Genomic DNA, 23,295 nt, shown 5'->3' on the forward strand with positions numbered 1-23,295 from the left:
CTGTTATTTGCTCAACAAAGAGTTTTGTGTCTGCGTCTTTCTGATCCAGTGTGTTTTAAATTCACTGCAAATAATTCTTTCAGCTGTTTCCTAGACATCCTGTCACGCAAATGGATAAAACAATATAGCCAGCTCAGTGGAAAAAACAATAAATTATACAATAAAAATGTATACAGTGTACTCTTTGTGTTAGGGCCTGATCCTTCACTGGGTTATTCCAGGCTTACACCATTGAAACTTGGGAGTCTGCATAACCCAATAGGGGAGTGACACAGCGGTGCATCAGGCTGGTGGCAGTGGCAGTATGCTGAAGTTTTAGAAGAGACTAAGGAGAAAGGGCCCATCAAATCATGCATCTGAAGTTCATTGCTTACTGGTAATGGTGACTTTGGTAATATTAACATTTGTGGAAAGATTTCTTCTTAGAACATTTTTGTATGCATATTTAAAAGCTGGAAATCCAATGTTTGCACTGGAATGCCATTAACATCATAAATCAAACTGCACCGTTAAAGAACATACTAAAATCCTGAAGAATTAAAAGAAATTGTGTGGTTTTTAATCAGTAACCCAGAGTAGAATCACTGTCCAGAAATGCATATTACTTCTTCTGCAAGCCATAAGCAGAACATACCTCTGTACAGGCAGCATGTTTGGGTACTCTCCTTTTTTCTATGGAGGTACTTGTGCCTCTCCCCTGGTTACAACTGACATTGAGACTTCTAAGAGCAGGCATGGGGCCAGGTACCTGATGGAGCTCCAAGCAAAGAATAATTAAGTAAGTTGAATTCCTGACACTTTTATGGAGAGCAAAACTCAAATGTACAAGTTACCTGAGAATACTGGGAGCTGATCACCTCTCCAGGGGCTAAGGCTTTGACTTTGGAGTAGGGAGGTGCACATGGAAGACTGTATCAGGTTAACATACGGCAGGTCATGATTTACAAAACCCAAGAACGGGGTATGCAACGTGGTGCTTTAAAAGATCTTTGTCCCAGTTCCAATTTAATTTCCTCCAAATCCACTACATACACACAGAGCCCCTTTGCCATATGATCTTTATATAAAGAAAGGTGAATGATGTGTGTGAGGACAACTGAGGAGAACGCCGTAGGGCCAGCCCAGCAACCACAAGTAGGTGTTGCAGTGTGCCCCTTGAGGCATTTCTCCAAGCTGTTGCAGGGACTTTCTGGGAGCTGGTGGGAGAGGTGGCTTGCCAGGCTGAGCTGGGGCTCAATCTGTGCAGACACAGCCCACGAGGTACCAGGCTGTGCTAATTATGGAGGTGAATATGGGTTGTGCAACCTCTCCAACAGGCTCAGGTCTCCGAATACTAAATTTGTTTCATAGGAACCGTGGAGCAGCCACTGAGCATTCGGTGTCAATCTGCTTGTGTTTAAGCAATGATCTGCTGCAAGGAGTGGGGAATCGGTGGCCCAGAGCCAGACCTGGGCTGCCAGAAGAGCTCAGAAGTTTCCTGATCCTGCTCCCCACCTCTCATCTCCAAAGGGAGCTGCTGCCTCTTTCCCATGGCAGCTTTGTCACCCGTCCAAAACACAGGCATTTGTCAGGATGTTCTCTCCTTTCCTGTGATGGAAGAGACTCTGTTTCTGCCTTGCGGCAGGGAAGGAGTTGGGCTTTCGTAGTCTTACCATGCACAGCGTGGTTATTTTAGGGCCCAGGGATGCAGCATGTGCATGCAGAGGTTCTCAGACTGAGTTAGGCCAATGTGCTTCCATGTGTGTGCAATGCCAGGGTTCTGCAGGAGTGCATATGATAGCTGCCTTCATCCCAGCCAGTTGGCTCCTGGAGAGCCCATGCGTTTGCAAATATCCACTGAATCATTTTTTTTGCCACAACACAGGGCGATTCTCTGTGTATTCCCAAAGTCAGCATTTAACCCCCAAACCCTGACTGAACTTTCAGTCCACTCCATGCTTGCTATTTTAACATTAATCCACACGGATACACACAGATGATAAAGAGGAGCAACTACTTTTATTATGGAAAAGTAGACATGTAATTTTGCCTTACTATAAACATAACATAGCAACAAAAAGTATTTAATTTTCGTACCAGAGACCTTAGAAGTGTGTTTAATGATAATCTCAATGCCTGAGCATGTGTCCCTTGCTCACACCAGGACCAAATAACAGCCCAAGTGCACAGTGCACAGTGTGGCCCTCATTTACTAAATTGCATAGTGCTCACTAATGTTACCCAGGTCAGTGGGTGAAGCAGCTGAGGTTTAGGACACTACAAATCTGACAAGAATTAATGCATTAGTAATTCTTTCTAAGCCTGTAATGTATCCACAGCTTCCAGGGGAGGTATTTTCAGATAAGAAATGTAGAAGTCGGTTGTTATATTAAGCTGGCTCTCATTAATGGGAGCCTTTCTTACTAGCGTTTCCGATTGCATTAATGGCAAATTCTGCTCTTTCAAAGATTAATGGTCTGAGTGTAATCTGTAGCGGAAATGTGGCCTTGTGGTAGAGGCAGTGGCTGGGGACACCAGAAAGTTGGCTTCGGGTTATGCCTTGGCCACAGACGTCCTGGCCACACTGCTCCAAGAGGATCTTGGTACTTAGATTCGTGTTATGCAGCGTGGATGTGTGCAGGTGGTCTCTGGGTGCTTGGGAAACCCCTCTTAGAGTGATTGGGGCTGAGAGTCTGATCCCAAATATGCATGCCTCAGTTTCACTCCCTGAAAACTGGGAGTAAATTATAACAGCAGCCTCCTGCAGAAGGAGTTATATTGATTTGTGAGGTGAGCTGTCCAGGTCTGATACTTGTTATACTGGTAAGAGTGTTCTTGTGTATGCATATGACCTATCCTTCCCTTTGACTTCTGATATCAAAAAGTTCCTTTGGTAAAATCCCTGCGTCACAGTGGTGTTTCAGACAACAGTGTGGGAATGGTTCTCCTGCTCTGAGTTGACGGGTGTCCCAGGACTTATAAAACCATACAGTTTGGGAAGGAGTGGCCACAATATTTTAAACTGTTTGCTGGCTGCAGAGATATTCATGATTCAAGATTATGAGCTTCAGTTGACTGATGAGTATTGTCTCCCCAAAAAGCCATTGAATACCAAGACTACTTTTCAAAGAGAATATAGAAAACTATCTGTATGCAGGCAGTCCCACAATTTTGTTGTAAACAAATTTGATCTCCTATGGTGCATCTATGCCATAAGTGAAGGTGCTGTCATCTGCAAGGTGTCTAGGCAAAGATGCATTTGCAAGCTCCTGTTCCAGCCTGCAGAAGAGCTCCCTAGGTGTTCCCAGATGGTACTCTTATGAATCCTTCTTCAGTTAAGTGAAATTTTTGCAGCACTGACTGTTAGTATCTCTTGCTTAGCTGCCCTTGTATTCAGAATTCCTGCCTGATTTCAGAGGTCCCTTATTTTCTCCCTCATATATCACAACATTGTTTTCTTATACATGTTGAGTAATAAAAAGACTATTCACCCCCCCAAATCATTAAACTAAGCATTGTCATTAAAAACGTGTATCTAGAAGAGCAGAGGAAGTGGCAGGGGGAAATGTGTCAGTGCCACACATTTCTCACTCTGTTTAAAGTGCAATCATGCCCTGTCTTCTCCATATAGATACAGTGGGTTTGTAACGTTGAATTTTCATTAAGTTGCTGCCTTTGTTTATACACTTGCAGCACAAGCAAATGCAGGGGATGGGGCTGAGCTGACTCTTGGGCCCCTCTGCAGTTCTCTGAAGGAGACTTCAAGTTAGGTCGAGTTAATTTTTCTTGGATTTCATTCCCTTTACCCCACAGTGCTGGTGTAAGAGGGCAGTAACCTGCCTGAAATGGTGCTTAGGAACCTCAGTTGCATAATACATCTGCGGAACAAGCAGGGTTTGCTGTCTGGTCAACAGTTGTGTTTCATTCCCTGTATCAGAGCCCATGCCAGGCATCCTCAGCTTCACCTCGTTCCTGCTCGTCTCTTCTTTCACCTTCCCTTTCCTCCTAGTAAACTTATTTCAGTGTTCAGCTACTGTGTCCTCTGCTGGGCTCTGCAGAGTGAAACCGCCTCCAAATCTGACGTGGTCTGGCAAGCACTGCTGTCTTGGGGAACTTTTGACTTGTGGAATAGCCAAGTGTGGGGCCAGCAATGGCCAGGGACCCAGAGGAGTTGCCTGGCTGAGCTGGCCCAGGCACAGAGAAGTTTGTGCAAGATGGAGATGAGTTTGTAACAAGGCTGCACTGCAGGCTGCCAGCACTTCCCAAGGGCTGGTTTGGCAGCCTGGCCGTGCCAGGACCCTGGGACCTTCCCTCCGTGCCCACTGTCCCCCAGCCAGCAGAGGAGGTGGTGGCCGTATGCCACGCAGGGATTCCCTTTCCTCGGGGCTGCCAGGTTAAAGCATCTTAGTTCCACTGAAGCAGAAAGTAGCAGCGCTACAGTGAAGAATTAGGGCCTTTCAGTGCGTGAATAACTCGGGCTGCATGTGGATTTGATTTTCAGCACAGAGGTTTTGCGTGGGGTTTGTTATTTTTTTTGCCTCCCTAGTCCAGACCCAGGCCTGAGGTGGAGCAGCAGCAAGGCTCACCCGGGTACGAGGCTGTTTCTGCATCGGCGAAACGAAATATTTTCACGCTTTTATCTGTGTGCAAATTAAATGAGTTAATATGGGATTTTTAAAAGCGTTTGTTTACATTGTTGTCCTCCTCTAGGGTAACAATCTACAAATTGATCTAAAAAGATTGTATTTGCTTCAGGGGAAAAAAAAAAAGAAAATTGTATTAAACCATAATCACACTAATTATTGACCAGGGGGAGCTGAGCTCTGGGTATCGCTGAGATTATAATAATTATATAGAGCTGCTTTTTAAAATCACCGTTCTGCGTGGTTCTGAGCACTGAGTGAGACTGAAAGTTTGATACAGACTTTGTCTCAGTTGTAAGGTCTGTGTGAGGAGCAAACAGTAAATAATAAAAGATAAAAACAAAGAGGTCAATCCAAAGGAGAAGTAGAATAAGCATAGTCGTTCAAATTAGCATTTAAACAGAACCGTGGCTGCAGCAGAAACTTTAGTTCAAGGAGGAACATTATGTATTACTTCTAAATTTGTCATTTTGTGTACAGCATTTGTGTACTGGCAAAAGGCTTAGTGTTAAAGGCATTTCTGTCAAAACAACCCATTGCTTTGGGGGACCTAGTATGAACTTTATTGGCAAAAGCATTTTTTATTTGTATAAGGTACAGTTACAGTAGAGGAGTTTGCCAGCAGAGCCGTACGAGGAATTTCTTTGCCAGGCTGACCTAGCCCGTAGACTTTTTCAAAAGTAATCGGTAGTATGTCGGCTTTGCTTTGCTCCTATTAACAGCAGAGCTCCTTGTGTTTGCAGAGCACGCGGGGCTTGCACTCATTATTATACTTTAACTGGGGAAAGGCGGCGATGCCAAAGCATTCTGTTGTGATCCTCTGCTCCTTGCCTCGCCAGAACTCCGCTGGTTCCTGCAGCTGAAGGCTGCTGCCCACCGTGCCAGTGCACTATCGGGCCTGATCGATGGACTGGGGCTTTGCCACTGGAACCGGTCCCATGAAAACACATCAGCCAGCTCTGCACTGCGAGGTGCTGCATGAGGACTGGCAGTGGGATATGAATAGCAAGACCACACAGTGGCGAAAGCTGGAAAGAAGCAAGAGTTGAATTAAAAAAAAAAAAAAAAAAAAAAAAGGAGAAAAAGAGTAGTTTAAGGTACTGGTAATTGTTTAAGAGCATAGGAGGGACTAGGATCATACACAGAGGCATTTCCCTCAACTGATTGGTCTAATGGGAAAAATGAGACAATCTTCCAGGGACACAAGCTCAATTAAAACAGATCTTTATATATCTCACTTCAGCCATTAAACCCGAGCCAACTATTGCACTTTTTTAATGCGGAACAGTGTCCCACATCCATCGCATTCAAACATGCAAGCAATGTTTTCACCGATATGGTTAAGTAACCCAATACTTTCTATAGCTGAAAGATCAGTCGAACAAAGTATCCATCTAATTAAATCTAATCAGTCAGTGCACAAGCTTACATTGTGGTCATCGCCTTGGTATGTACAGGAGGTTTTGAAGCAGTGAAGCAAGGGGCATGAGATTGAATAAGTGTTAGATGATGAAAGGCAAGGGTTAAAAACTTTCAAACTACAGTGTTAACATTTCTTTCCTGTCATCAGCTATCTGATATTTTGGTATTTCAGAGGGGGGGAAGAAAAGAAAGGAAGAAAAGAAAGAACAAACAAAGTATGTGTGGCATCTAGACCCTGTGTGCAGTGCAGGGAGTGCTCTGTAAGCTGCAGAACGTCCAAGTTAGTCTGTATGCAGTTTGTTGCATCCTGGCGCGTACAATAGAGGCTTGCACTGGGTGCAATGATAATTCTGTTTTTATAATGGAAAGTAACACTTTGACTTGTCAGACTTCTAGTGACAGACTCTGGATGTCTCAAGCAGGAAGGTGATTGGTCTCTTTCAAGCCAGTTTTATGGAAAAAAAGGTTCAGCCTTAGTGTTGGAGCTACAGCACACATAGCTGCATCTGATGTGCAAAATAAATACTGCTTCTTTCATCCCTCATACCCAGATACTATCTCCTGACAGAAGAGCAACAGGCCCTTAGTAATAATTTTCTTTAAGGTCTTTTGGTTTTTGAAGCTGCTTCTAAAATCTTACCCAGAGCTTCAGCAGCATGAGGACAGGCCAAGCCAAGGGCACTATATTGCTCTTATGCAAGTGGGCAAAACAGTGCTTCAGGGCAGACTTTGGCCGTAAACTTGTTGCTCATGTGAACTCTGACCATGTGGCCAAAACAAAGCTAAATAATATTTGAGAGGTTGGGGCAAGTTCTTAGTGCAAATCGATGTGGGTCTGCAGAAACAAACAGCGTTCTGCTGGTGATTGATGCTATGACGTGGCTTGGCCCCTCATCACATCTCTGCTGAAATCCCAGGGAGACTCACCCGGATCGCCTCCCTGCAAATCTTTTTCATTAACTTCTTCCTTCTCAACTCTGCATTAAATGAGCTGGGGCAGCCTAATCCAGTGCTGTGGCCATGGGCTGCAGTGGAGATGTTGCAAGGTTTCTTTTTGGTCTGTGTGATAAGTGCTGTTTGCCATTGTACTTCTCTGGGTCATCCTGCTCCAGCCAGGTAAACAGAAAGATGGGAGAGGAACCGAAAAGGAATGGTATATGTTTAGTCCTGTCTTTATCATTTTACCTGTGCTGGAGATATTTTTCTTACTGCTGGGTAAGCCCAGATGTACACCATCTGCTTGTCTTATGATCTTTGACATGATTGAGAGGCCACCAAAAATACCCAGTGATTGCATACTTTTCAACTGACTGGTATAAAAGGAGAAGATGTTAATAATCAAGTGAATAATATTTGCTATTCCGGGGCCTCCTGAAACTCTTGTGAGATATATTTTGAAACTAGATGCTAAACATTGTGTGCAGAAGCCTTTGCCTGTAGCTCTTCCCGTAGCCATGTGTTTGAATACACACAGTTTTAGATGAGACATAGCATAGTCTGTTTTAGGTGTGTTTGAAAAACTCAATAGCCTTAGATTGGCTGTCATAGCCTGCTCTTGTCAGCCGTTTAATTCTGACTTTCTGTGAAATCACAGGGTCTTGAGACCAGATATCTGAAATATGCCTTATACCTCTTGGGTCAAAGTGAAAAATCTCCTACCCTGCACACTTCTGAGGAAAATACTTCATCCATTACCATTTGGAGAGAGCTCAGCTCTGTGAGGCTGGAGGGCCTGTTGCCAGTGCAGAGATCAATGGGAGCCTGAGTCCCTCAGCATCTTGCCAGAGCCCTGCTCCAGATGTCCGATAAAACTCCACGGGGCTCGTGCTTTGAAAGGAGCATGGGCTATGTGAATCGCTGTTGCAGTAATAAAATTGCACCTATTCCAGATCTTGTCTTCTCTGTCCAATTAGAAGAGCATGTATTCTGCTTACAGTTTTAAAAGCTGGCTGACCAGCTGGGTTTCATTCTTTTCTCTTCCCTCCCCCCTCCCCTTCCTATTTGGTATTTCACCACCATCCCCCTTTTTTTAATATATAACATTCAAATCGATGTTCAGTGCCGTTCTCTTTGATAGTTCATGTGCTGCTTTATGAGCATGGCAAAACCAAAAAAAGGTCATTTAAAGGTTAAGAAAGACAGTTATCAGGCCTGTGTGAGCAAAGTATTTTTAAGGCTCTGCTAATTGGCAGCACAGTTAAAGCATCATTCATAAAAGTGTGCATTAAAATGACCACGGCCATTTTAAAGAGTATGGAGATTATTCCTTTGCCAAAAGAATTGACTCCACCGTGTCACCACAGTCTTTATACTGGGTTGTTTTTCCATGGGAGAGAATAATTTTGGGCATTTTGCCTACAGTATCCAGGCTTATACCCCTTGCTATTTAACTGTTACAGCTGGGAAAATCTGGGACTGAAAATATAGCTATATAATATGGCAACAGCCAGAACAATAAGACAGGCAAATCTTTTAAATCTGTACTTTATAAAACATCTGTTAAAGAATATTAAGTCAGAAGTTCTGTTCACATATTTGCTGTGTTTCGCTTATTAAACTCAAACATTACAGCTTGCCTTATTTTTCTTAATAGAATTAGTGGCTGGGCTTAGTCAAAGGAGTTGGAAAAAAAGAAGCCCTGATGTTGTTTTTTTTTCAAGCCTTCTCTGCAGCGTCTGGAGTAATGACCCACGCATACTGGCCTAAAACCCCAGCAGATTTTAAAAGGGCTGCTGGTTATATTCACCTGGTTTGTAGAGAAACATAACAGATTTTTCTCCTGCTCTGTTTGCCCGCATGCTGAATCGCTGCCATAAACTGTCCTCATTTTGTGAACAGCCCGCGCTTCAGCCTGCACTCATTTTTCTTTTGTCTTTCAACCATCTCTCATTCCGGGTCAGCAAATTCTGGTTTTCCTGAGAACTTCAGTGTCCAAATCAACATCTCAAAGACAAACTAAAACATCTGTGGGGTCTTGTGTGCCAGGTCAACCCACAGGAACTATAAAACTGAGAGAGGAGAGTCCCAAATTAACCCAAATTTTCCAAAATGTTTACAGTGTGTTGGGTCAAACCACGAGAAACACAAACTTAAAAAGTCTTTCCTCCAGGTAAGTTCCTTCCCAACCACAGCCATAATGGGAAATGCCAATGATACTCGCCCTGGTTTTGAGATCAAGGGAGCCACTTCAGGCCTCCAACCGCGAGTCCCATCGTAACAGCAGAGTTGGAAAAGCCCCTGCAGCTTCATTTGGCATGCGGGAGACGTGTCCTCTTGCCTTGTGCTGGGAAACAGTCCGGCAATTCATCGGACTCAAGGCTCAGTCTCATTCTGTAACCCAAGTCTTTGGACGCTGTGCTGATGGATTCCATACAAATTCTTGTGGTAGATAGATATCAAAATTGATTAGCCAAAGAAGCCCACAGTTAACTTTTCTAGCATTACTGGATGATGATGATTAGAGTGTCAGGGCAAACAAATGCTTGAAATATTTAAGATACACATATATCTTGTGTCTCGCCACCTTTTCATGAGAGCTGACAGTTTACAAATGTTTTATTGAACTGTATTACTTATGATTGGACAGATACTCCCAGGGAAAATTTTTCTACATTTCATCAGTCTTGCAAAAAAGGCTGTAAGCATTTGTGAGCGCTGGCATATTCATATCTTAAATATATACTTTCTGTAAGTCTTTTCCCATATCTTATTCCATCTGAAGACTACTTTTCCTACACACACCCCACCCCACCCCACCTGGGCATACCAAAGAGTGACTAGCTGTTTTATTCTGAAACATTTAAACTCCCTAACAACATATATAGACTTTCCTAGATGCTTTCCTAATTTGTTGTGGCAGTGTGGTATTTAGACCACTGTTTAAGTGAAGTTTGCCAGTACAGTTAAAAGAAATTAGAGACACCGTCATTGCTAAATCACTTTAGCATTCAAAGAAGAACTGTAAACATATGCATTCATTTAATTATAATAGTACCAATTATAAGAGAAATTGTAATGCCGAGAGTAGTAGCTTTTATGTGATCATAATAATGGCATATATTTATCATGGTTTGGCAAGTTAGGTCTTTCTTTAATAGTTGGCTTTGCTTAAATAGAATGTGGTTTGTTAAAACCCACACTAACCCCCACACCCTTCCATTTGTTATTGCCCAAATAATGAACAATAATCATGTGGTATAAATGATTAATGTATACATGGCTTAGCAAGTATCTTTGAGGTTTAGAAAGTGTTTTTATTTTCATTCTTGCACTGGACCAAGCTGTAGCCCAATTACATGTTATTCTTTGGTATTGGATAGAAAATCTTTCTGCTTCGGTAGAAATGATAGGAACTTGAAGCCCGAGTCCACTCTCTTTGAAGTCGACCGGAATTTCAACGCCAGCCTCCAAAGAAGCAAGCCCATTGTTTCTGGGGCAGCTTGCTTTGTGCGTGTTATCTGCTAAATCACAATTTAATGTCACATTTCAAAACAGCCCTCATAGGAGAGCTGCATTGCGTTCCTGAGCAATTAATATGGGCCACTCGAGGAACACCCCACAGAGGTAGATGTAAGAAGTCTTCCAATTATCCTCTCCAGCTGAAATAATCTCTCTCAGCAATGTGTACGGCAACGTCTTTTACCATGCGTGTGCAACTTCCAGCCTGAAGTTTACTAAGTTCTGTATATAAGTTTTATTTACATCTGATTTCTTTAAGCCTAATCAGTCCCGGTGATACCAAAAAAGCCCCACCAACAAACCCCCAAAAAACCCCAAACCCAAACAAATCTTCCTTTTCAAGATTAATTTTTAAAGTGTCAGCCGTACAGGACTATTTTCAACAAGATTACCCCACGCAAATGAAGGGTGCTTTATCTTGTGCGCCACAGTGAGCGGCACAATGTTGTCACCGCGCCGCAGACAATGCCACCCATTTATAAGAGGATTCAAAGAGTTAAAAAACGCATTACTTGAAACTTGATATAAAACCTGTGGCCAAAGCAGGCTATGGGCTGGAGCACTTGATTATTCTTTTATCAATAAATAAGAGTGGCATACAGTTAATTTCAGCACTGTAATTGAGCGGTGCATTCTGGGAAGCTGCAAAGCACTGTAAGATGAGGAAATGTTTTAGAGACTAATCATGAGAAGAAAGGAGTCTTTCATAGCCCTTATGATGCTGTTGTCAGAGCTAAAGGCAGATAATGATTCAGTAATAATGGCACATTGTGAATATTTAAGCTGAAAAGATTGGGACAAAATGAGCAGACTTTGTTGGTTTGCTTAACCGAACAGTTGGTCTTTGGGCTCCAAAACTATCTACAACTCAAATTTGGGGCTCAGAAGTTGCAAAATTAAAAAAGAAAGATGTTTCCAGGCCACTCGCCTGGCACAAGGATTGTGTGTGGAGCCTGCACAGGGCCTCTGCACTTACTTTTGAAATCTGAAATTGATAGTCAGGGCTATTTTCCTGACTCTCTGAACTGACAAAGTACAATAGCTGCAGACTGTGTAAATCTTTCCCCATTTAGGTGCCAGAAGAAATCACTTTGGAAGCAAATCAGTTTTAGTAATGACCAAAAATATTAAATATAAAATGGAGAGTGTCATATTGCAAATAAGTAGGCTCATTTGCATTTTGTCTCCGGGGCATTGGTAGTGCTCTAAAGAGACATGCAGCTGAATTTATGTACATTGTCTTTTTTCCTCATTTACTACATTCTGGATCTGTTAGTTGTCTTTCTTTAAACATCTGTTAAATGCAGTTTCATGAAGCTGTACATTCCCATATGTTTGGGAACGGTATCAAAGCGTAGAGTTTTGGCCTCCTTTACAACCTTTTGTCTTGGAGAAAAAGGTGGATGAGCTCTGGGGCCATATTCTGCCAAAGCCAAGGGCCACAAGCACTGTTGCTTTCAGATATGTTTTCTTGCAATATAAAGACCAGCACTGATAGAAACAAAGAGCATTTCAACCCTGGAACTTGGTGTATTACTTCAAAAGATTTTTAAGTCGTCTTTTGCTCCCCCTAATTTTCTAGATATTAATCTCAGAGAATTCAGAATGTTTGCCTGCATGAGGACAGGTAGGGGAAACTGTCTCCTGCACTTTTACAGGCACAGTAAGCACTAATTTATTATTATCTTTACAATGACATAAACTATTCAGCTCTTGTATTTCTTGTATAGAAATACTTTTGTATTTTCACACAAAGGAGAGGGAGAAACAAACTCCTGCATCTATACATCTGTTTTCCCTTGAGGAAAAGCAATTACTTACAATAAACAGCTTCAAAACTTTAATCAAAATACAGTTAGAAAAAGTTTATCTTTTTGCAAAATTCTTCTAAAAAACAAACTTTGTTTTTATAGCAGCACTCATTTTTATCCATGTGCTTTAAATCTGTGTATTTATTTAGCTAGGCAATATTTGTAACTTTTTTTTCCAAGTCTTTATATTTAATGAAAAGTTTCTTACATAGTCATTTATATATTAAGAAAATCTAAAATCCCAGGACTAGGTCCTCCTCTGGGGAAAAGAAGCATTGCTGCAATAGTCCACAAGCACTGCAGTTGTCTGCAATAAAAAGAGAAGCCCAGTTTCTTCATGGTTTCCAGGGCCCCAATCCTGCATACTTACGCACTTACTTCACTTAACTACTGGAAATGAGATCACCCGCCGCTCTCGTGTGTGCCTCTGCTGTGCTGGGAAGGGAGGCTGCACGGTGGGATCGCTCCCGCGCCCAAAGCTGGCTCCAGCAGACCCTGCCCAAGCCTCTCATACTGTTTGTCAGGTGGACAAACCCTCAGTAGCCTAATTTCAAAAGGCTTTGGTGGGCAGCTTGGCACAAGGCAGCATGGGCATATTGGTGTCACTGAAGTAGGGGACAGAGCTGCGGGCAGTGCCTGCACTCATGTTGGAGTGGTTTAAGCAACACTTTCATTCAGATTTGTATGATGTTGTCCCATTCCCATTTGGCTTTGACATGTCAGTTTGTTACAATTCCCCAGGTTATAGGCAAATTTTAGCCTGCAGCACTGATTTGATTCAGTGTACTTGGGTTACATCTAAGGGCTGGTAACTCTACTCTGTCCTTAAAGGCTTTCTTTCATTTGCCTTGCAAAGCTCGGCAGTCTCCCTGTGTCTTGCACTATGTACTGGAAGCACATTCACAGTGCAGTGTTGGAGTGCATCATCATCAGATTTCAGCCACCTCACACTCGGTGGTAGGGGGATTCTGATTTGCCCCAGTAACGAGGCCTGAAACATTAAATGAAGTAACACTGCTAAATTCAGCGAAGATCTGACCCACAGATCCTTTGCCAAATGTAGTCAGATCTAGATGCAGAATTTCAATATCCCTAGAGTCTAGGTTGCTTTTGATCTTTCTTACCCAAATGATAAAGGTACAAGAAGAACAGATTAGTGCTGCGCCATCGTAATAGTTAGGAGCTGTGTTGCAGCTCCGATACAAATTGCAGCAGCGCGTCTAATCCATACTTGTAGCGTGCTGCAGCCAGGGATTCAAAGCACAAAATCCCCCTTTACTGCCATCATCAGAGCCTCCAGTTATCAGCGTCAAGAGAAATTCATAATTATCAAGTGCTCAGGCGACGATGTCTACTCAGGACAAACAACAATCCTCAATTTGTTTGTTCCACCCTCTCTCTTCCTCCATCCAGGCCATTCGAGTTGTCTGAGAGCACTTCACATGTTGCCCTTGGCCGAGGACGGCTCTGCCTGGAGCATGTCCAACTTGGCGTGGAGATGTTCTAATAAAGCTCCAAATGATGCTCATTGCCAGTGAGGAGGGGGATGAGGAAGGTGAAGGAAAAGATGGCGCCAAGGTCATCGTGGTTTGGCCTATAGCAACGTGCTTTCATTCCTCTCCCCGTTCCACTCTCACACACTACGCTTAACAATGGTGATGATAATTTCATCAGTGTCGCTGATACTTGATATTTCTCATTTACATTGCGTGTTTCATCTTCAAGGCTCTTGAAGTAATGAGCTAATCCTCACAACATCCCTGTAAATATTATTCCCCCCTTAAAGAAACTGAAGCAAGGAAGTTAAGTAAATAATGTACGCTATTTATATTATGATGGCTTATAGGGGTTCTGGTGAAGGTCAGATCCTCCTTGTACATAGACATTGTATAAATAAGAATCTATATAAGTAAATTGCTCCTTGACCTGATGATTTCATAGTTCAAACATACAAAACAATCAAAGAATAGAGGAACGGGAACCCTATCAAAACCCCAAAATGGCAAGGAGATTAAATAGTTGAACAGAGGTAGAGCCTGGAGACTTGGGCCAAAGTCAGCTCTGAATCCCTATCTGCTGTGTGTATTTGTCCTTTCAGAGATGAGGATTGTGGAGCCTGGATTGTTAGAACTTGCTTTCACTAGCAGGTGTGACATATTTGCCTTTAAAATGTTAACAAGACCTCAATTTTAGTTAAAACATATTAGTATCAAGGTTTATATTCATTAGGGATTCAGAATTACCTATGGGTGACACAGGAATGGTAACTCATTCTTAGCTCTTGAACAGCTTTTGAAAAAGTCTTTGGCTTTCTCTTTTTGGGATGTTTTTTAACTGCTGAAGAGCTGTAGTTGAGTTCATTAAAATGAAACTTTGGATATTGTCTTAATTTAGCTCACAGTACTTGAGACTTCAGTGTCCCAGTTGTGAAACAGAAAGGGGTTTCAGTGGGATGAGGGTAGGCAAGCACTTTTTCTCTAGAGCTGAGGAGAATTATTTCTTGTTTCTCATTAACTGAGGCTTCAGTTCAGCAAAACACTTATGCATATTCTGAGCTTTCAACAGAAGTGCCATTGCTTTTAATTCAGAAGAATTTACCTTTGTCACAACCTCTGCTTAGAGGCAGTGGCATGCAAGCCCTGGCTTAGAGTTCAGCATGTGTTAATTGTTTAAATATGTTTAGCCCTTTCCCCAAAGCTGTTGTGAATGTTTAATGCAGTATTTACACTAGTCTTAGCCCAAGGACTTGTGCTGTAGGATTGATGCTTAAACATATACTTGCCCTGGAGTGTGTGTCAAGCGCTCACTTGAATTGTGTGAATTTAAAAATTTCTGTTGGGACCTGACTTGAAGTTTTCAAGAGAAAGCACTCTTCATGGATAAAATGTCCTTTAATAAAGGCAACTATCTGCCTAAACCACAGAGTAACCACAGGAGTGGGAGAAGCCCTGAATACCTGCCGTAGCTTCTGTGCGGTGGCAGCCTGACTTTTCACTGCGAGTGCAAGTTATGGTGTGCTAAGGGCCTAAATGCTGTAACAAGTGCTTGCCCCTCAGAAGGAGTATATGTGGGAAAAAACAGAATATTTGGTGCTTCAGGAGTTAACAGGAGTGAGGGCAGATCCACTTGGAGAAAGGCTGGGGGGGTTGTCACTTTTCTGTAAGAATTCATTAAAAAATATAATTAGTTTGTTTTAATACAGTTATCTCTTTATTATTTAAAGGAAAAGGTTACATGCAGTATATTTGGGGGAAGATTTTATTTAACACTTGGATGCGTTTTGCTCTAAAATGAATGCTTGCTCAAGAGTCTAAGAAGGCTTCATGGGAAGAGCAAAGCAATCTAAGCCATATGTATTGGGCAGTTTGCCAGTTGTTTGCCAATATGCCCAGGCCACCTGGCTATATATGCAGCCAAGTATGCCATTCTGACTAGCCAGCTTTAACCTTCAGGCTGCTTCTTTTTCAGCTCTTAGGAAACTCGAAAGCCCTTCAAAGCGCATTGCATTTCCCCCCCTTGCCAGTAGTTTGTGTGCATCCAGACGCAGACTGCGCGGTCGTGCTGACCAGACAGCTCGCAGCACCCATTTTCAATGAGTTCGTCTTTTGTCTAGGGAGCAGTTCAGCAGTGTTGAACCCAGGCCATAAGATGAGTCTGGAGATAGCAGACTGAAACCTTTACCCATATGCCATAGTTAGACACTTTGACTGACAAGGCATGGTTTTTGTTCCCAATACTGTAGAGACACTGTTTTAATGGGTGTGGTTTTGGAAGGATTTTGTTTAATGTAGTTCACCACTGTAATTTATTTTCCTGAGTATTTGCATGAATTGTAAGAGAAGTGAAGCATTTAGCATGGCTGAGGCATTAATGGCATATTGTTTCATTATTGGGGTAATTTATTTAAATGTTTATTCATTAAATTTCGCTTGCAGCCAAAAATATCTCAGAATTCTATTAATCTTTAGTTACCTTTTGGGTTGTGGGCAAAGCTTAAAACAAGTACAGTATCCATGGCAGCAATTTAACATTTAGTAGATATCAGATATAATTAAGCTATTCTAAATATTGAAATCAAGGTAGGAAGGAAAAAAAGAAGAAAAAAAATCATTATATTCAATTCAGTAAACACAGCATGGGAAGTTTTGGTGTAGCAGCCAGCAAAATCTTTAACTGCATCCAAAGTAAAGGGTGTGCAGTCTGCTGTAATTGTCTTCTGCTTTAACAGAAAGCAATTTGGGGATGGTGTAACATGGGGACTTTCCCTCAGTTTATAGCTGTTAATAAATATGGTGGTGATGGCTGCCTTTGCAGGCTGGGGAAGGCAGGCTCTTGGAAGCATGTGCTCCATGTCTGTTTCTCTTTACAGAGGTAGGCATATTTTTCAGCAAGCACACACGCGTATGCTACAAAAAGTTTCTGTGCTCTGATCTTGAAGTGAAGCCCACGGTTCAGGTTGGAAAGCTCTGGGCAGAACTTGCTTAAAATGGCCACGGTTTCCCCCGGTCGCACACTGAAGCCATAAATCTGACACAGCTTCATTTCAAAAGATCCATGAACCTGAGGGCCTGATATTTGAAACTCAACTTCTCCATTTGCAGGTGGGATTATTTGTGGAAGTAAGCGAGAGCATGCAGGCATCTTGCTGCCCAGCCGATCCCCTGCTCAGGTGGCAGCAGGACTCTTTTTGCAGCCTGCAAAGCCAAGTATGGAAAAACTGACACCTCCCCTCCCCCTTATTTTTTAGGCACAAAATTGAAGTTTAAACAAAGGAAGGGAGGTTGAGGCTTTTGAAAAAATCAGGCCCTGAGGGAAACTTTGCCAAGTTTCTCATGAAGCCCAGAACAAGCAACTTTATGAGGAAAGTTTTGCCGCGCTTGGCTCACCACACATTGTTCCCATCGCCCTGAAAGCCAAGCTGCTCCCGCACTGCCACCTGTGCCCACTCTGCTCCTTGACAAAGGCAAACCCAGATCAAATGTAGAGCCCACCGGCACTGCAATTTAATCCAGCAGGGTTTGCTGTTGAGTTGCATTGAGGTATTCTTTGTCCCTACAGGCGTGCTTGCCTTTGGGGAGCCAGGCATATTGAATTGCTTTAAATCAGAAGCCATAGTGACATGTTCAAGGTATGCTTTTTGGGGAGGCCTGTCTTGGGTTTCCTCCGCTAAGAAACACGTTGCGGATCTGTGACTTATTAGTGGTGCGAGGTAGCTGTAGCCGTGCAGCATCGGTGACACGTTCAATAAAGGCCCAGAGAAAGGCGCTGTTGCAAACGCACAAAGACAGACATAAAGGGAGCAGGAAAGTGTCCCGGTGGGTTTTGCAGTCTGGCAGGTGAGATGCAGCTGCAGCCGCCCCATCTGTGCTACCTTGGCTGTCAGTGTAGGTAACTCAGGCTATGATGGGAGAAGCAGAGCAGAAATTGAGACAGAGAATAAAAATTAAGGTTAAAAGGGAGAGTAATATTCTACGGGCATTTTGGGGATACTAACAGGTCACAAATTTTCACTTTAAACGTTCACTGGGTCCCATTTTGTGTATTTCACTAATACGTGTCTGGACAAATATACCCACTACAGTTTGTCTCGTTTGTTTACTCAGCTTTGTATCAATCCGTGGTGATTTCAATGTAATATTTAATCTAAGTGATGGGCTCCAGGCACCATATTAATAGTATCTTGCTTATCACACGCTTCACTATTGTAGATCTGTTTATTGTTTTTCTGCGTGGGTGCGTGTCACGCACACACGCATTCTTTCTACATTGTCACTCTCTTATTGTCCTTCTATTTATTCGGATTCAGTTTTGCTTTCAGATAAAAAGATTAGTCATAAATAATAGCTTTGTCATCCAAGAATTTCCAAGCACTTAGATTTTGAAAGGTTGTTCATGAAAAGTTGTTTAAATGGGAGCATTATACCGCTGTACAATATTTATAATACTAAGTATCCATAGTTTAGGCTGATTGTTCCTCAATAGAGCTTTTCTGTGGAAAGGACTGAGAAAGATGGGGACTGTGTACACTTCATAGCAGTACTCTGAGGACCAGATTTTTTTCTCCCACTGTTTCTCACCATCTCCCATTTCCAACGAAAATTCCTCCCGTCCCAACCACATACTGTATTGCCAATATGCAAAAACACTAAAGGCTTCGTTCCCCTCTGCTTGTAAACACAGCACCCCCATTAATGGTGAGGCTGCCCATGCCTTTCAGAGGGAAAATGGACTCTCAAATGCTTGGGAGAAATAGCAAAGCTCTCATTCATGCGGCTTGGGTTGAAAAATTGAACCAACTCTGCTTATTTGCACCTTCACGCCAAAAAAAGAGAGAGCTGGTGCTCTGGTCACAAGCAGAGCTGAAGCAAGCTAATACAGTTTTCTGTGGTCTAATAACAAACAGGGACATTCAGACACCGTTGCAAATTCTGCATGATTGACTGTTAAGTCTAGAGAGACAACTCTGTACCATTGAAATCAATAGGATTTTTGCCATTGGCTTTCCTGGGACAAAGATTTCATTTCCAATAATCTACTGCCTGATTTTAGGCATGTCATTTACTAAGTGATTCACTGCCAATTTACAGGAGAAACTTCCCCTGCTGAAGAATGCACTCTCCTTTTTTAATTTTTTTCCTCCTTTTTAATTTTTTTTCCACTGGCTTTACATTTAGTAATAGTTCTTTCACCAAAAAAAAGTATCCATTTTCCATTGGGTTTTCTGTCTTTTGTTCTGTTGGGGTTATTTTAGGGGGTTTTGTGTTGTTTTTGTATTTTACTACATACCATAACATGAAAAATGGTCCCTTTAGGCATGAATGTTTCAGATGAGGATGTGGTAAGTTGAGGATCTGTGTTGTTGTGTTGAATTTCATCATGCCTCCGCACATCCTTAAAGCATTGTGACATGCACTGACTTGGAACGGCTAATCCACACCTGGTGACAGGCTACATCACCGTAGCTCAAAATTTCAGCCTCTTCCCTTGTGTATGGGAAGAGGTCATGTTCCCCTTGCCTGCTACAGGATGCTAACAGATATAATAGTCAGGACAGGGAAACAGAAGGATCTGTGAAAGGGAGTTGTCGTGATAAACAGGTGTGATATTCAGGTTGCTACTTCAGGGAATGTCTGGAAAAGAAGATGGTTAGCTGAACTCCAAGCAGATGGTAGGTTTGTCTTTCCATAAGGCATAGCCTGAAACAAATTTTGACTTGGTTAGACTGAGGCAAACCGTGGCTGACATCACAGACTGGTTGGAGAATAGATTGAGCTCCATAACTTGTTAGAAATTTTGTGTTTGAATTCTATGTCATTATACAGCCAATAACCTCGGAATGAATGCAAATGAGTGCAGTGTGTTAGACAGCCCTATTGTGGTTCAACCTCTTACGGGTGCTGAGGTTCTCCATCTACCATAGTCCCAGGGCTTGGCTTAGTATGTGGTTTGCAGGCTATCAGTATGTGATTGCTCACACAGATCTATACACAGGATTAAGACTTGATGCTTCATGTTTGGGATTCACATGTAAATGTAAATCTACAAAGGATCTGTGTGTGAAAAACTTTTCAAGTCAGTAATTTAGACAATACTTCAAAAAAGAAAGGAATGATATTATCAGAAAAAGTCTACATTAAGGCAAAATGTGAAATTAATAAGAATTGAAGGCAAAAATATGTAGCTTGCTAATAAGTCCTTTCTTGCTCATACACTATTAATTTACAATTGCATTTCTGGAGGCAATATTTCTGCTTGTAGCTCTTAGTTACTTCAGTATTGGAAAATGTCGATTTCCACTGAAATTCTGTCAGCACTGGTATCAGTTTTATCACGGTTATTTATAACCCATATACCAACCTGAACATAATTAACTGTACATAATTTGCAGGGCTTGCCAAATAGCAAGCAGTTATTTGCTACCCAAAGTATTTGTGTAATTAAAAAAATGTCAGCTAGTGTATTAGAAACATTTCCTACAGCTGGCTAAATAGTTCAGAACGTATTGGTGAATAATATATTAATTCACCGATGGATTACATATCAAATAAACCATTTTAATAAGTTAAATTGCATTTGGCCCATTAGAGTTGACTCCAGCTCTGCAAAGTATTGAGCACTGCCTTGAGTGGAAGGGAGCTGAAGGCACTACAGAGGAGGCTTTATCAGGTTGTTAAATATTAGGGTTGTGAGTCCAGCAGTTAGGTGTGTGCTTAGGAGTGCCACTGAATGAAGAATACAGTTCTCCAAGACACTGTTCTCCCCAGGTCTTTCAAATGTGGTAACTAGAACCTTTTTTAGGCATAAAAGTGCTTTTGTACTTTTGCATTTGCAAAATCTATATGGTGCAGTTAATGCAAAGTTCACTTTTCTAGTCTGTAATTACCAAGGTCAATATTCTACAGTCATTATTAAATAAAATTTAAACAAAGTTCCCACCCTGTAACTAATCAAATTTGAGGTCCTGCATTCTGTAGGTTCAGGTTATAACTTTGCCATATTAATGAGGAGTTTGTGCAGCAAACCTAGCTAAACCAGGCACCAATATTATTTAAGTGTTTTCCCACATGAAGAGCTTCGGCTGCAGCAGCATATAGCACTTTTGTTTGCAGTACTGGTCTCCTTTCCTCAGGTTTTACACATGCAATTCAATATCAGAAGTCTAGTGAAAGGGGAAATCCAGCCCCTGCCTTGTGACCACTGTGCACTGACTATCTCTCTGTCCTTTATCTGTGAAGCTCTTAAGGCAAGATGCCTTGAACAAGAGTTTTTGTCAGTGTTTAAGGTCACTATCAATTCCATGAGACACATAAGTGATTTAGTGGCTTTCTGTTGTGCTTTTATATTATATTCTGGGCAAGGAAGCAGTAAAATTAGAGAGATAATAAAATGGGTTTCTGTTTTCTTAGTGTTTTTAACTAAATTCTTTAATTGGCATATTCCAAAGCCATAAAACAGTGTAAATTTTACTGCAGGGAATGTCCATTAGAAGAGTGCTCCTGGATCGTGGCAGAGATAAGCAGGCAGCACTGTCTGTTGGGTTGCTTATCCATGGCACCAGGACTGTCTGTTGTTCAGATGTGTGAGCTCCGGCCTCAGTTTCCGTTCACGGTTGCCGTGTATCATCACAAGAGTGATGATAACGCCTCTTCAAGGTGGCATTATAGTGACAGTTTAACATGGCAAACTTCTGCTTGGCAAACAGACAGCAACTGTTAGCCAATATTGGCTGAGACTCGCTGATGCTACCACGGAGTGTATCCTTAAAGAGGATGGCTCTTTGGACTTGATCCCGCTCCATTTTTTGCCATGTGCCTCTCAGTCCAAGGAGAAAAAAAGTAAATAGATGTATCCACCCTCTTTTTTATGGGTGCATTCACCCTTCTTTTTACAGGGATATGCTGAGAAATGGCTTCCTGACATAAACTTTTTACTTTAGTTCCTTCTAGGAAATGGTCTGGAGTTTGCAGAGTGAGGAAGCAGACCTCTTACTAGCTAAAAAGGGGGTTTAGCATAATGTTTGTCATTTTGATCACAGGGAGTTAGTTGTTGCTTGTGAGAGACTCAGAGATACAAGCTTCCCAACAAACCCTGCAAGGCATGAGGGAAATCTAGTTAGGGTAATCTCTGGCCTGTGCTCAGTAACTCTGCCTTGAAACTGCAACTGAAGATTTCAAACACTAAGATTCTTCTGTCCAAACATGCTGTTATATCTTCCTTTGCCACTAGAGTACAAAATCAAACAATCCACATGTACTGCTTCTTAATCTTTCCTGGTAACTTCTATTAAGTAATGCATTTAGTGTTATTTAAAGTAGTCTCTTTCCTTACAATGCTCTCTGAATGCCTCTTCATCAGTAAAATAACTGCTGGTGTTAACAAGCACACTTTAAATATGCTGCTTTTATGTACAAATGTAAGTTAATGTCCTAACAGGAATTCCATTTTAGTATCTATCATAATGTTTTGATGATCCCTTCTGATACCGTCTGTGTACCAAGGATCTCATTCCTCAAGTAACAGTGTATAGTTATAAGGTTATTCTTGTTTTACAACCTCATTTTGTGAGCTTGGTGATAAAGCTGGAAGCGTACGGGCCCTGTTTCAGGCAGTCATGCCACCTCTAACTTATGTCCTCGAAAAATGGGGACGTGCAGGTTTGCAGGCATAGTTTGCTAGTTGTATTCAGATCTGTTTGAAATTTCTGCACAATTTTTCTTTCTTAATCTAAGCTTCTAGATTGCCTTTTAGCAGCTGGAGTAGTTGGTGCATGTGTTTCCATGTGCTTTGGTCACAGGTTCGGGGCTTGTGCATAGGTTACTATGTGGGTGGAAGTGGAGTCGTGTCTTGCTCAGTTCAGAAAAACATTGCTTCAGAGAAACTTTGTCTGGGTTTGTTTTGGAAAGAGCTTTCACAGATCTTGGCTTTGAGGCAAAGCTGTTGGGGTAAGGGTCATGACAAGCTGTATGATAGGCGATGAGACTTCATGAAAGCCTGTGCCATGAGCCAGGAAAAGTGCTGGCCTGAAGCTGAGCAGATTTATTTTATCCCCACTGCAGCTCATGTCAGATTGTCGTCTCAACTGCTTCAATAGGAATTTACTATCCATTCTTAGGTGCTAGCCCCTGACATCTCAGGAAGATGCATCTTACCACATGCCCTGTGCCAGCAGGAATGAGCAGGGACTATTCTCTTTTCCAGAAATACATTGCAAATTGTTGGGCCAAAATAGAATGTGTAAGTAAAGCTTAGAGGTAATCTCTTCTTAAGCATTGACCGTGGGCCTTAGATTTATAAGCTTATTCCTGCTGTCCCACCATAAAACTGAAATACCCACTCCAACATGCAATATTTACATAATAGTTTAGTGTAGCTTTTTTAATTTATGCACTCCCATTTTCTCCTTGCTGTGACCAAAGATACCCAACCCAACCCAACCAACCAACCAACTAAAAATACACCAAAAAAAACCCCAATAACAAAAA

At 41.9% G+C, this 23,295-nt stretch overlaps 1 protein-coding gene across 12 annotated transcripts in view; it reads left to right on the plus strand.

Moving 5' to 3' along the window:
- NFIA (nuclear factor I A) overlaps window positions 1-23,295 on the plus strand; it is a 255,292-nt gene that overhangs the window by 80,317 nt on the left and 151,680 nt on the right. The gene's annotated exons all lie outside the window — the stretch shown is intronic.

The sequence above is a fragment of the Melanerpes formicivorus genome, unplaced genomic scaffold (assembly GCF_026170545.1).
Source record: "Melanerpes formicivorus ecotype bairdi unplaced genomic scaffold, bMelFor1.0.p_v2 SCAF_7, whole genome shotgun sequence".
Classification (NCBI taxonomy): domain Eukaryota; kingdom Metazoa; phylum Chordata; class Aves; order Piciformes; family Picidae; genus Melanerpes; species Melanerpes formicivorus.